We start from the raw sequence: 15,614 nt of genomic DNA, 5'->3' as shown, positions 1-15,614 counted from the left end.
CAGCCTCATTAGAGGGGGATCCTCCATGGCTTCCATGAGAAACTTGGTGGGTAGAATCTAAAAGACAGAGTCAAGAAACAAAAATTTCCTTGGAAGGGTTGAGAGGAGAGAAGGCCACGGGCTCAGTTCCCACCTTCTCATCATCAAATCTTTTGCCGTTCTCAGTGTTTAACATCTGTACTGCTTTGGTGACGCACATTTTGAGATTGGAATGTCCGTGTGTTTTAGTTCATGTTGTAAAGTGCCAAGCTTGCTGGCTCTGTTTTTATAATAAACTTGGAAATTACAACATATCACTCCTGTTGTTTCTGTTAGGGTGACCCACTCATTCTGGTTTTCCCCCACTTTCAAGATGGAAAGCGCTGCATCCTGGAAATCCCCGGCATCCTACAACCCGGGACAGGTGGTCAGCCCAGTTCCTGTGAAGGAGTGGGGTAAAGGGAGTGCTGTGGGCAGTTATACCCGGAGCAGACCTCTGGCTGCCGGTTTGCCAGGAGACACTGAACCAGTGACTAAAAGGATTAGAGCTTTTTTTTTTTTAAGTGGTTTAGAAAACCTCTTCTCTTCTGAAGGTCATGGTCCTATTTCTCAGGCACTTTCCCTGAATGAGGGAATACACGGGCATGTACTTTGGAGAGGAGAAAACGCTGCGTGAGCACACAGCGCTGGTGTTTGCTTCTCCTGATGGTGCTCATTACATAGTTAGATGTCATGATTAGATCTATTAGAATTCATCTTGGGTACTATTGAAATATAGCAACTTGTTAGAGTAGAATAACTAGTAGCAGAATACTTTAAAGTAACCAATTACAATTTTGTGGAGAGTACCTGTCAGATACTTTGCATGTAGATAAGACTTAGTCTCCCTGGGTCATTACTCCGTGGTTTGTTTTTTGTTGAGAGTTGTCCGTTGGCACTGTTCATAGTGGAGCACAGCTACGTGGGAAAGAGCTGGTGGGGAGCTTAGCTGGCTCTCTGGTGTTGGCAGCCCTCAGCATGGCCTTGTTGGACCCTTCTTGCTGACAGCAGACATGTCCTGGTGGAAATGGTATGCTATGCAGTGTCCACAGTCCATCACCATGTAACAGTATCCGAATGTGTCCCACAAGAACAGATGTTTCTGCGATAGTATGACATCCGTGCTCCTACCTGTGTTCAGCAAAATACCATAATAAAAATTTATAGCTTACAGGAAAAAATAGAGTAAAGGGCAGACCAATCAAGATGGGCTTAACTTGATCTGTTGGTGGTGCTATAACAGAATACTATGGACTGGGCAGCTTATAGACAGCGGACATTTATTTCTCACAGTCTGGAGGCTAGGAAGTCCAAGATCAAGGCACCAGCAGATGGTGTCTGGTGAGGTCTCTCTTCCCCTTCTTGCTGGGGTTTCTTTTATAAAGGCACTCGTCCCATTCATGTGGTCTCTCATGACCGCATTTCCTCCCAAAGGCTCCACCTCGAAACACGATCACATTATGGATTAGATTTCAACTTATGAATCCAGGGGGACACAAACATTTCATCTTCAGCATGTAGCACTCACACAAACCATTAAAAAAACCACTAATAGAAACACTAGTGCAACTTACAGGTGAAAGAAGCCAGATGAAAGGTTTGGGGGTGTCAAGCTTTGGATGAAAGGGCAAAAGTTCTCCAGGAGAACTGGGCAATAAACAGTTAATTCCAAGACAGAGCATGCGGTCCAACTAAGCAAGAAGAAGCATGTGGGGCAAACGGGCCACGAGTGCAGTTCCATATACCTCCTCGGCTGGCATGCAAATGTGTTTGTCTCCTGCACGCGGCTCATGCCAGCTGGTAGCTCAGACCTTCCCATTGGAAAGGAACCTCTCCCAGAAACCAACATGGCTTTTACTTTATGCTGACACCATTCTCTGTTTACCAGTCGTGGGTCATCTATTTTATGCCCCAGAAATGCATGTTTTAGCTTTGTGAATTTCTGCTGAATCAGATGATTCCTGAGACAGATTCAAATTGTAGGTCATCACATATATTTAATTCAAAGCCTTTAGCATGAAAACTTTCTGTGCCTCAACACTTTGGATAATAATACTAGGCAAGTTTTAATATCAACAAAAATCCACCCCAAAATGAAGTCACAGCTCTCAGATCTTTTAATTAAAGACAGACCTGAACCCTTATGTTTCTCTGACTGCTAAATACTTAAGAAGTGTTTATAAGATTTATGTTTTAAGTTTTTCAATATGCACACACTGCTGGGTTACATGGCTTTGTATTTGGTTTATTCAAATACAGTTTAGTAGGACTGTAATATATAAGAAAGGTTAAAGGTGTGTAGACCCTATTTAATTAACTTATGCCCACTTGGGAGCTAGTCAATTGTAAAGGTATGCTGAGCAAATAAAGCTTCAAATATGAAATCCTTGAAAAGAATGAGCCATGTTTGATGAAGTCTTTTCTATTCTTAGCTTTGCCATTAGAACTGTTTCAATAAGCTATTTAAAGCCTTAAAAATATTTATGTGTGTATGATTTTATATATGGATATATATACACGTATACATATATGTGAATACATATATATATATAGCTATATGATCTTTTAAAAAGATTAACTGTGTTTTGGTAGTTCTTACAAGACCTAGATCATTACCTTCCCTGTGTTTTTTTTTTCCTCCCTGAGATAGGACATACTCCCAGAATTGCCATCCTCTTAGTCCACATGTGTCTAAAATATGACCAGTGTTTCGTATTTACATAAATTTGATTTAATAAGTAGTCACACCATTAAAATAGAGCATTCTTTTCAACCACAGCTAATTACACATCATATAATGCCTGGTCTTTAATGGGGGTTTCAATAAATGTCCATTGATAATGATGATTATTAAAATGATATGTTAAGTCGGTCTCCTTGTGGGAGAAATGCTTTGTTTTGAAATGTCAGACTTATAGCTTTGACTAAAAACTTTTAATGAAGATCACCACTTTGGCATGAAGCTTACAATGTGCAAAGTCGCTGCAATTAGTGCATTGTGTATCCATATGGGTGTTACCAAACAGCTTTCAACTTAAAGGATTTAGGCTGTTTGGAATGATGGACCTTCTGCTAAGCCTAAAACAAAAGCCTGTCTGTGTCTGCATTCATTTTAATTAATATTCTCTGGCTGGTCTCAAAAACGAGCTCTCGTCGAGGGGGGCAAAGAGGCATGATCATCATAAATCAGAAATAAGTTACAGAAGTACATGTGACTAGTTTTCTACTCCCTTCTGTTTCATCCCACTTCCCCCCACCCCCCAAAGAGCTTCAGTGCCAATGTCAAGTAACTGGAAAGCACTGGTTTTAGGTGTTCTAAAAGAAAAGCTGTAATTTGGTTATAATTAAACTCACTCAAAAAGAGTGATGAAAGTAAGCTGTCACAGATTTTTTGAAATCAATATGAAGTTTAAAATTTGTCATTTTGAGTCCAACAGCCATTGAATGTCTATAGTATAAAGTTGGGGTGCGGGTGCTGTACAGATAGCAATGGTAAAGGTCACGTGTGTGTGTGTGTATGTGTGTGTGTGTGACAGGGTGTTTTTATTTTGGACAGATTTGTACTTGCCTGGGTGCTTAGGCTTTAGCAGCCTTATTTGTGGACTTCATTTTCTACAGTAGCCAACTTGGCCAACTCTGCTTGAAGATGAATTGGGTACAAAATATTAGCTTGAGCATTTTTCTTAGTATTTTAAGCAAAATTAAACCCAAAGTGGCACATCCTGGTAGGTTTTGCTTTTCCTGAGAACTCTTATTAGTATGGGGAAAAGAAGCTTTCTGAACTCTGTGTTCCATGAAAACAGAATAAATTCCGTAGATGGTTTTATGTGTTCGTTAAGGCCAAGGTTTTCTATTTTCAAACACCCCTCCTACAATCACTTTCCGAATACCTTCAAAACAAACATTCACTCCGATGGCTACTGGAATCCTTGGAATACCTGTATGCCAATTTAGGACAATTTTGAATGCACTTTCAAAAGTACCTAAAATTATCTCCCAAAGTCTTCACTGAATTATTAAGAATAAGATAAATATGAAAATTACATTTATTTTACCAGCACTTTAATTTACCAGAACATGTGCGTACGATCATTTCTCCCACACGAGTGGAAATCCATGCAACCAGTCAGTCTACCCCAGAACAGCACCATGGCAGCTCCTACCCGGTTTTTGTTTTGTTTTGTTTTTTATTCCAGCATCAGGGGACTTCATTTGCCATAACTACTGGATTTGGCACAAAGATGCCCTAATTTTTTCACACTGTCTGGATTTTTAATTTTTATTTCCTTTTTTAAAAGCATGTAATTAATTACATACCTACCTTTAAATGCCTCCTGATATACCAGTGACTTGGATTCTACACTAGAAAAGAAGGTTGACATTAGTTTTATTCCAGGGTAGAAGCAGATAAAAGCTAAACTTGCTCAAATGATGTACATTGTTTTTCTTGAAGAGAACTTAATTACTTAATAATTCTATACTGTCTTTACTATCGTGAGGTAGCTTTCTTTCCATCAGATTTAGTCATCTTACCCTCTCTGTCAGGCACCTTTACAAAGAAGTCTTTCGAATAGAAACGAGCAGATTACCCTACAGCTCCACGTACATCCTGGTGAATATCCTCTTCACAATGTAGGCCATGAAAGGAAAACCTACAACTGTTTTAATCTGGAACCAAAACAATCACTTCTCCCCAGTGTAGGCATAGACAGGGGAACAAAAAATGGGCCAGAGTCTGCCTGTAGAAAAAGGAATACTTTGTGGAGGGGCAATGCAGCAGTAAAAAAAAATTTAATAGTTTAAGAAAAGCAATAAAACAAACACAATACCTTACAGTGGGTAAATAGGCTAACAAAAGAGACACCATCCGATCACATGGAAGCTCCCTGAGCTGGGGCCCTCGGCTGCGTCAACCCACGGGCGAGTAAACTGCACGTGTGTAAACCAGGTGTGTGCCTGTGTGTGTACACAAGGAGACTTAATGGGGAGCACTGAGGGAATTAGAAAGAGCCTGGCCCATTTTTAATTTGGGTCTGTTTGCTTGCTTTTAGCACTTAAGGGTGCTACGTTCAGTTTGGTCAAAAGAGGGATGAAGCACTCCTTGCTTATGCCTCAAATCAGAAATGCATGAAGTGCAGCTGCAGAGATAACACATTTTCCCCAAAGGCTTTGGCTGAGCAAATTAGGTGTCAATGGGGTGCCTGCGCAGGCAGTACTCTCTCTAATTAGTCTCTTGAGCCTAGTTGGTGGCGGGTATGAGATGATCTAATCAATTGGTCTGTGTCTGATGGTTCCTGTAACAATCCTACCAGGCAGACTCTCTCCCACAGGTCACCCACCTGCACAGCGGGACTGCTCATTTTCATGTTTCATCTCCTCCGTCACATGATGCTGACAGTTGGTTTTAAGAAAATTGAATCCAAAAAATATCTAGTTCATAGGGCACATGGGTCAGAACAAAGTTGCATTATGGGTACCAGCAATCCAATTAATTAATATTTATAGCTGAGAAGCTCTATGTAGATATTTCTGAATAAGGACTCCATCAATAAAATCCAATTTCTTGTCTAAAACATCCGTTTCTGGAGAAAGAACACTGTGAAAGCATAAAGCAAGATTAAAAATGGCATCCATTAATCTAATGATTCATATACCTATGAGTTAATGTGCACATAGTTGAGCTTATAATTTATAGTCACTATTCATTTGTATTGCGTGTGCAGTCTCTTTTAATAATCTATTAGATGTAAGGGAAGGATGTACATTGCTACTATATTTTGTTTCTCCATGAATGTCATATACCCTCTGTCCTTCCACCTACATCCCTGCCCATCACATGTAAGATTACATTTCAATTTGAAAGAGTTTTTCCAGCAGTAAATTCACCCACCTTGTACGTAGTCCTCGAAAACTGAAACTGATACTGAGGTTGCCCAAGGAAGGACAAGGGACATCGCCTGCCGCTGGTGAGCAGCGTCAGTCAGGGCACTTGGCACGATTTGGGCTGGAGAGTCACCCCATAGAGGCGGGAAAGCATCTGGCTCTCGTTGGCATCTCTCATCTTTTTTAAAGTTATTGGATCCTTTCATTCAATGTCTGACCTCAGACCTAACTACATGGACTTACCCATAATCACTGTGTTCACCATTTTTATCCAATTACTAATATTATATATTATCCTCTAGTATCCAGTTCTGCTTATGTCCTGCACTAGGTACATGTGATTCTTCTAGAGATGGCACTTAAAAAATCAGGACAGAGGCGAGGACAAACACCATCAATGGCTAAAAAAAAATCTTATATCAACCCAACAGGATACTGACATGCCATGGACTATGGTGACAACATAGTTTATTGTTACCTGAAATCAGATATACTGAAAAGCAAAGCATTGTTTTCAAGTAGAATATCATAGGTTTTTAAAGGGCTGGCCTACAGGAAGGTGCTAACCCTACCCACCTTTCTTGGTCTTTGGTCTCTCTGCGGGTGGCCTGCTCTGCACCCAGCAATGTGCTCTTCCAGCGAGAGCGCAGGCGCAGCCTTCACCCGCAGTCCGTGTGCCGTAAGGAAACTGCATATGAGAACATCTTCCATTCCCAAGTGTTCAGATTCTGCTTTTCCCTTTCCATCCATGCAACAACTGTGAGCCAGGTACCCGAGCTGGGTCTGAGCTATGTTCTAAGGGCAAAATAGTTAAGAAAACCAAGCTTAATCAAGGACACAATGAGGCCACCTGCCCCCCTACTTGATCCCTCGCAGGCAATGTCCTCACACCTGACAAGGGACTAAATAGGGTGACTAGTTTAAGAGGTCAACCTGAAGACCATGTCTACATCCTGTTGATTAAAGTGGTGGAGTGGAGGAAAGCCGGAAAATGTCTGCATCATTTGGATGTGGCTGGAGGGCCTCCGTGCCTAGGCAAGCAGGGGCTAGGGCAAACCCACACTCTGGTTTGGCCAGGGTGGGAAGGCATCCTGGAAGAGCTTGAATCTCAGTTGCTGTCCAAGTGACATGGAACAGACAGGCATTTCTGTCATCTGTTTAATAAAAATATCGAGGTTGGTGGTGGGGTTGGGGACCAGATAAAGATGCCTGTAGGCAGGTGTGGTGAAGTGCCGCAGGGACAGGCGCTCTGTCTCACCTTGATGTTCTAGGCCTCAGAAAAAGTGCTGTAGGCCTAAATCAGAATGCAGGATTACATGGGAGCAACAGGCAAAGCAAAAGGTAGATTTTCTTCATTTCCCTGGAAGAGCACAGCGTGGGATGGGAGCTAAGGCAGTAGTTTCCGTGTAATTGTTTCTGTCAGGCCAGTGACTTTTTAAGAAGAGGTTGGATAAAGGTACATCTGGGTAACCTGGCAAAGAAGAGGGGTGGCCAAGTGAACCCCATAGAGAACTGTTCCACAAGGAGCAGGTATGTGAGATGAGAACTAAGGAGTTTGAACTGAGTGGTAGCAAAGGGCGCCTGTGTGGTATCCATTTACCCCAGGCACCTCCCTCCAGCCCCACACATTTCCTAGAAACTTAAGGTAAAGTCTTTTGTTTACATTTGGCTCAGTCACTGAGCACAGAGAACTTTTAAGAATACAGTGTTACCCCTACCTCACACCACATACCAAAATGAACTCAAAATGAATTAAAGAAATAAATGTAAGGGCTAAACTCTCATAAGAAAACATAGGAGTAAATCTTTATAACCTTAGATTTGACAATGGATTTTCAGATATGACACCAAGATAAAAAATGGGTAAGTTCGACTTCATCCAAATTAAAAGTTTTTGTGCCTCAAAGAACACTATCAACATAGTGAAAGGCAATTCACAGAATGCCAGTAAATATTTCCACATCAAAGTACAACATATAGCCCTGGCCAAGATGACCTGGTTGGCTGGAGTGCTGCCCAGAACCAAAAGTTTGTGGGCTGGATTTCGAGTCAGGACACATACCTAGGTTGCAGGTTTGAGTCCCAGTTCAGGCAGTGGCCCATGCAAGTACGTAAAGGAGACAACCAGTCAATTGTTCTCTCTTGCTCACTTCATTGTTTCTCTCTCTCCCTTCCTCTCTCCATTCCTCTCTCTTTAAAAACAATGGAGAAAAAATATCCTCAAGGTGAAGATTTTTAAAAAAGATACAACTCTCTAAAGAATACTACAACTCAACAACAAAAAGACAAACAACTCAATTTAAAAATGGGCAAAGGACCATAATAGATATTTCTCCCAAGATAGCCAACTGGCCAAGGAGCACGGGAAAAGGTACTCAACGTCACTAGTAATTAGGGAAGTGCAAATCAACACTACAGTGAGATGGCAGCTCACACCCACAAGGATGTCTGTCTACAATCAAGAACAAACAAGAGACTAGAAAGGGACAACTGTTGGCAGGGGAGTGGAGAAGCTGGAGCATTTGCGTGTGGCCGGTGGGAACACAGATGGTGCAGCACTGTGGGCAGCAGTGTGCCGGCTCCTCAAAGAGTTGAACACGGACTTGCCATGCAGTGTCATTCCTAAGTACTATTTACTCAAAAGAACTGAAAACGGGTATTCAAATAAATACTTGTACAAGAATATTCATAGCAGCACTACTCACAGTAGCCAAAATTTGAAAACAGACCAGACGTGCACCAACTCCTGAATGGATGGACAAAATGTGGGATATCCATAAAATGGAATATTATTTACACTAAAAAATGAAGTACTGATACATGATAAAATAGAGATGATTTGTAAAAACATCATGTTAAGTGGAAGAAGCCAGATATAATAGGCTACATATTGTATGATTCCATTTATACGAAATATCCAGAATGGATAAATTACATAGAACAGCAAGCAGATCAATGGTTGTCAGGAGCTGGGACAAGGGGAGAAAGGGGGTAACCATTTAAAGTATATGGGGTCTCTTTGGGGGATGACAAAATGTTCTGGAACAAGATAGAGGTTGTGATGGTTGCACAACATTGTAAATATAGGCTTTAAAATGGTTAGTTTTGTTATACCAATTTCAAGCACAATTTCCTTTAAAAAAAAAAGGATGGAAGGTTAACCTTCCAAAAAATCGTCACAGTAAGCAGGAGATATGAGCAGCAGGTAGAGCTGCTGCTGCTCTCAGCTGGAAGGCTGGAGTTCTATGCTCTCTCGGTCAAGGTGGTGCCATGCAGGGGTGGTGACCTTGGCACTGCAGCCTACGTGGGCAGCCAGGGGTGACTGCACTGTGGCTTCTCCACAGAAAGCCAGGGCTTCTTCTCTGCCCCAGAAGATGACAATGTGCCACTGTAGAAGGGGACAGGCAGGCCTAATCTGGTCGTGTGACCTGGAGCTTCTGAACAGAGAGGAGTTGATTCTGGGACTTGGTGGACTGATGGGTCAAAAGTCTGAGTTAAGTGACGTGAACCTAGGAGTGTTTCTTTTCACCTGTCCTGGCAAGACATTTTTTTCCCTATCCTAGAGACTCAATGAAAATGTTTAAGGACCAAAAAAAAAAATGTGGACAGGAGCAGAGCAAACCTTCTCTCTTCTTGAACCATCACATGGACGTAGTCACCAAGTTCAAGCAGGCATCATTGAAAACGCATAGTCACATGCAGGAAGTTGGCAAGAGGCTGGCAGTTCAGGTCCTGCTGGCCAATTTCCTTTCTTCTGAAACTAGGCCCGATGATAGGCAATAGAGATGTTATGGGCAGCTGGATTTTTTTTAAAAGCATTATGTGGTCCACTTTTCTGTTTCTTATTCATAAAAATGAATGTGATAATATGTCCTTTGAATGATCTGTATGATGCTCTGGGCACTTAATGAAGACCAGTATCACTACTGACGATCTGGGGAAGGAAATTTGCTGAGTCCTCCATGTTAATCCAAGAGGATGTTGGATCATTTCAGTTCACGAAGTTCAGTTCTTTGAGGGAAAGTACGTGTAGTCAGAACATTTGTTGACCGCATTATGGAAACCGGTTTGGTGACAGAGATGACTTTGCCTCAGCTCCATGTGCTCGGGTTGCTGGCTGTGGGGAGAGCAGATGGGCTCCCTTTGGCTGAACCAATTTGGACGTCTCACGTAATTCAGGAAAAATGAATGATGTAAGTTTTGGGTTGTTTTTTTTTTAACCGTATAACAATTTGCTCTTTTCCTCCTTTCAGGATTAAGTTGTCATCATTCTGGGAAGGAAAAAAAAAAAAGCATTAACGAAGTGGCCGATGATAGGAAGGGAACCACGGATCAGTCTCCTTTCTCTCCCTGTGGTGGATTTCCCTTACGAGGAAATTGAAGCTGGCAAGACCCTGTTTTCTCTGCAATTTATTGAAAACCTTGCACGCGTTTGGATACCTTGTGATTTCCAAGAACTATGTGAAGATTAAGCTTTGCTTACTGACACATGGCATGTATTTCTCAGTCTTTTGTGTATGATTTTGTTTGATTTCCCTCTGCAGCACAGCGTCTCTGTAAAGGTTTTTATGCTTTTACCAACCATGTCTTAAATACATTAAGACAACACATTTGGAGTTCACACTTCTTCAGTAATATCTGTACTTGAAAGCCACATGGGGGCCTAGAACGATGTGTGCTTTCCTTGACAGCAGTGCACATTTTGCAGCGACTAGGAAGGAAATGTGCAGCTAAAGCAAACCCGTGTTCGCTCACTGACTTGACAGCTTGGTCCCAGGCCCTGGGGCCCCACTTGTCGCCTACCTTTGGAGGACATTTGCAAGTGTGGTTTTTTTTTTCTCCCTTGGAAATACCACACATTTATATAGGATAACAGAATCTGCTTAGCATTTGCAAGCCACATAGCATGACTGTTTTCCAAGTAGGTCGGAAGTGAAGAAACAACTATCAAGCATTGAGAACAAAGACAGGGATAAATTGCTTACTTACTTTTCAGCCTCTGGAGATTGAGGTAACTGTTTACATGTTTTCTAGATCTTGTCAACATCTTATTTTTTTCATCCACTCTTTTTATTGCACTTTGTGTTTTCTTGGTGGAGAAAAGAGTGAGGAACAGAATGTTTAAACCTTGGGTGCACGAGAATTGGATCTGTTGGGTGAGCTCAGAAAGCCATCTTTGCTAGTTAACATTTAAAAAGCAAACTACACGGTGATCCAGAGTTAAAAATAGGCTCATTTACACCAGAGCACCTTTCAATTACATTTTTTTAAACATTCCAAGCTGACTGGAAGCCATCATTGGGTACGCTAACTTTGAACTGTCTCCTGGAAAAACTGTTTGAATGCAGGTTTTAGAAGCAATACAGGAGTCTTGCATTAAACATGGGAAGAAGAAAAAGAAAGGCCCAGCTTCCCTTGTTTAAGGAGTTGAGAGACGTTGGAGGATGAAGGCGGGCGTGTGACATGGAGGGGAAAGTGGGTTGGGCATTTGCCGAGCTTTGATCCGGAGGGAAGGCTGTCTGATGTAGGCTGTCTGCCAGGGGGACAGGCCTCGCTGCAGAATCCTAGATAATACTGAGGCTGCTGGGGTGGTTGGGACATGCATCTAAAGCATGCAACCCAGCTCCTCAGGACACGAATTCCTATGGAAATATTTCATGTACATTGTTTTACATTTTCCTATAGTCAGAAAGGAGAGACCAAGAACTTGAAATGCATCACACTTCGGGGCATCAGGTCTAGGAACTGTGAGCCAGTTTAACAAAGACTTTTTCCGAGAGTCAGGTAAGGGAAACACCTTTCTGTAGTTGAACCCAGTAAACCTAGAGAATCAGACCCAGAATTCCTAAACATTAAGATGGTCCCTTCCCTGGAGTGGGTTGTGAATATATAATATATTCAAGGCCACAATCCATCCTATCCAGAGGTAGCATTCATTGTAAGCTTCCAAGTGTTAAGTGATGAATCACTTGCTGATGGAGGTTCAGGAGAGCAAAAGTTACCCAAGGCCAGAGTGTTTATCCTTGCTGCCTAGAAACCTTTCCCACTTTTCTTTCATACATTCCAACTCACTAGAAGTCTTTGGAGGTATTTTGATTTAACATGTATTGAAATTAGGATTTTTTTTTTACAGTGAATATGGAGAAGAAAACTTTCCACGCAATTTAAAACAGCCTGGCCTGTGATTTCTCTTGAATTATTCATTTGTGGGAGAGCATAACTTTGTATTTTACTAAGTGTATAAACCAAGAGCAACTGATGATTAAATCTTGCTATTAATAAATATTTAGTGTTAACAGACTTCAGTTAGGAATGTTAGCGTCATTCAGAGATCTACGCTCCTGTCTCAGGCAGCTTCCCTTGAGAAATGAAACATAATAGCACTCAGTGGCCAGTGGGGGCGGCGGGCTGGGGGTCTGTTTTATTACAGAGACACACCACTCAGAAGATCTTCCCTAGGAACTTCCAGTTCCCCATCCCTGCCACCAAAGTTTGGTTTGTCTCTCTCCTTCCCTCTCCCATTTGCAATCACGTTCCCTTCCCCTTCTTTCCCCACCTTCTGGAGCTGAGGAAGGCCATGAAAATCATGGCAGAATGTGTTCATTAGCAGATGTATTATTCTGTTGAGAAAGCACTGGAATGTTCTGTGAGATATTTTTATATGAAGGAGTAGTTTGAATTCAAACGGCTGGACTAGTAAGGATGCGTTAGCATGGGAATCGCGTCAGCGGGGCATCACTGCGCACACAGTATTCTGAAAGGAAATGTGGGGCTTCATTGCCACGTCCTTATAGGAACAGTATGACTGACTTAAAAATACAAGATATGAAGGACATGAAAAGAATGTTTGCAGTGCTCAAAAGAAACAGGGAGCATAAAACAGGGGTGGCCATCCATCCGCTGATTCAAGGGTGAGAAGCTATTTCTACCTCGTAAGAGCGATGAGAAAAGTTTCCGGGGGCACCTCTAGGCTTGCAGGGAAAGCAAACCCCTGGGTGTTCTTTCCTCAGTGTGTACCTGATGGCAGTGTGATCCGTAGCCTAGTATATGCGTCTCTATAAGATACTCATCTGTGAATAGTACTGGTTTTGTAATCTTTGTTATATAAGAGGACGTTGAGGCTGTACATACTGGGGCAGATTATTGCCCCCCCCCATACACAGGAATATGCTGCATAATTGTGCATAACTTCCATCTCCTTTACTGGCTTGTAGGCAGAGGAACCACATATGTTGCTGCCTTGCAATTTTCATACACACACACAAAAAAGGCAAAAAAATCTGCAATCTCCTATTCTCATTCCCTTCCCGCAGCAGCATATTTTAGAGGCACATATAAAATCTGCATTCTCTAATTGGGAGTGGATTTTTTTTATTTTTATCTTTTTCTCCTGTATGATACACTGAGATGTGTACTTTCTAACAAGGGTTGGTACCTAAGAAATGTGCTAGCATCATTCAGAAAACTATTATACTTCAAAATGACACATAGCAAGGAGAATGGAATAATACATGTTGCATATTTGTTACCAATTGTAATTTGTCTGTATTATGAAAGATGTACTGGTTTGTCAGCTGTTACTGTTGTTTTCTTGTAACATGATATGGAATAAAATATAGCAGAATCTCTGTAAATGTTCTTGATACATCTTGTTGGTGGGTACCTAAAACACCATATACTGTGGCAAAGAAACATCAGCTTGAAAACTCATAGACACAACCGTTCTCAAAGAGGGAAATAAGAGACCGAACACACAATGCTCCTGGGTGTGGGAAGGAGGGAGGGAGCTGGAACGTTCCAGGAGCCTTTGAAACCCTCCCGGTCCCTGATTTGCTAGGCCAGATCTAGGTAAACTGGTAGAGGCTCTGCAAATCAGTTCTGGTGATCTGGATGGGATCTTCTCGATACCCCCCAGCTCCTTATGGACACTCACCAGGTGTTCTACGCATCTGGGGCCTGTCTGGTTTTGTTTAGTGACACCCCCATTCACTTTTAGTACCTCCTTTTCCTCTCTTTCTTTTCTTTTCTTTCTTGCACATATCCTAAAATGAGGTGTGCAGATTACTCTCCACTGAATACAAATCAAAGCTTCAGCCTGCAGACATTCTGCCAGAAGCATCTCTGTTCCCCTCGCTGAGCACACCTGAGCACCAGCTAAGTGGGGCCTGCACCTGAGTGGGCAGGGAGCTCCCCACAGAGACTGACAGTGTTGCCTTGGGAGACTGGTGTCATTTCTATCATCACTTCCTTCTTGTCAGATCTGTTGGCTTCAATAACCCCAAATGGACCCCCATGAGTCAATAAATTGCTAAAGTTCATGTCAGATACAGTCATCAATGTATAGCTATGATATTTGGTGAATTAAAAATAATTACCCTTGAAGGTCAAAATCAAAGTTCAAGTCTCATGTTAAAAGGCCTCTGAGAGTGGGCAAAGGAGGCGGGGAGGGACATCTGTAATAGTGTCAACAATAAAAAGAAAAAAGAAAAGGACCCAGAACCCCTGGCTTCCCCCTGAGCAGACCCTCGCCTGGCTCCTGTGGTAGAACTTCTGTGTCTGCATAGTGTACAAGCCCTCCACAAACTCATGCTTTCACAAAAGCAAACAAAAGCATTCTCAGCTGATGCATGTTCCATGCCAGCAAAGCTCACAAGAGCAACCTCAGCCCCTGCCCCTGCCACTTCCCCTAAAGCAGTGACTCATCTGTGCCAGAGGCACTGCATTGTCACGCAATTCCTGCCACCACTTGTGGATTAGGGGACGTGAAATGGGGAAGACTTCATGGTACCCAAGGTAGTGGTAATAGACAAATTCCAAATGGGGAAGAAATACGACTCTGGGAACTGGTTAAAATTATAGAATGTCAAAAGAACAGCTTGTTTCTCAGAGTTGCTTCAAGGGAGCAAAATGTATGCCACTACCGCCCCTCCCCACCCCCACCCCTCTCTGAGATCTTCCCAGCAGCCTCAGCAGTGGGCTCACATCTTAGAGCCTGGCTATGTGCCAGGGTTGATTTAATCCCATGAGCCCTTAAACAGAAAGATGAAGGCCGAGGACTGGTATCTACAAGAGGGCAAAGAAATAGCTTTGGAAAACATTATTTAACTCTTTAAATCCGGCAGTAGAGATGACAATCAGCTCCTAGTTCCATAGGGCCCACTGTTCCTTCCTTTTCAAGGCAATGGCTAGCCCACTCTGCCAGGTTGAAGGATGTGGTGTGTGCTCGCAGAGGCAAAGAGGGTCAGGAGCTGGGCGCTCTGAAACTTGCTGTTGGGCCTCCAATAAAGAGAAAGCAGTGGGGAAGGTGTGAGAGCAGCCCTGTGCCGCTGGGCTAACACGTACAAATGCCGTATAATGGCAGGATTGTAAATCTCCGCAATGAGAACCCCACCGTGGCTCAGTAGCCTGCTGCTACCAGTGGGTGGTGGCGTTATGGGCATTAGCTTTGAGAAGCTTATACAGCAGAGGGGTCTAGGATAAAGGACACAAATCAGGGGGAAAACTGACAAGATTTTAAAAACCCAAGGCCTCGTATTTACCGTCCGTCCCCGGCGCTCTCGGTGTGCTATATTGTCTGCGCTGAGTCCTGCTGAGAGAGAGCCCAGCGCAATAATAGCTGGGAGCAGCGGCGCAGCCCCGGAGCCAGCCTCCACCAGTGGTGCTGACTGTGCTGGTGGAGAATGGAATTCTGATAGAGTTGTCTTTTTCCCTCC

General features: G+C 42.7%; 1 protein-coding gene across 3 annotated transcripts in view; it reads left to right on the top strand.

Annotated features, from left to right (window-relative positions):
- Positions 1–13,179, top strand: part of CDK14 (cyclin dependent kinase 14) — a 549,832-nt gene extending 536,653 nt beyond the window's left edge. For all 3 annotated transcript variants that reach the window (XM_037066082.1, XM_037066084.1, XM_037066083.1), the window contains one exon: positions 10,155–13,179. The gene's annotated coding sequence lies outside the window, so the exon portion shown is untranslated. The remainder of the gene's footprint in view (positions 1–10,154) is intronic.
- The last annotated feature ends 2,435 nt before the right edge of the window (positions 13,180–15,614 follow it).

This window comes from Sturnira hondurensis, unplaced genomic scaffold, assembly GCF_014824575.4.
Source record: "Sturnira hondurensis isolate 20B ecotype Veracruz unplaced genomic scaffold, ASM1482457v3 Scaffold0016462, whole genome shotgun sequence".
NCBI lineage: Eukaryota > Metazoa > Chordata > Mammalia > Chiroptera > Phyllostomidae > Sturnira > Sturnira hondurensis.
Note: the sequence above shows the minus strand (reverse complement) of the source record. Positions and strands in the feature narration are given on the sequence as shown.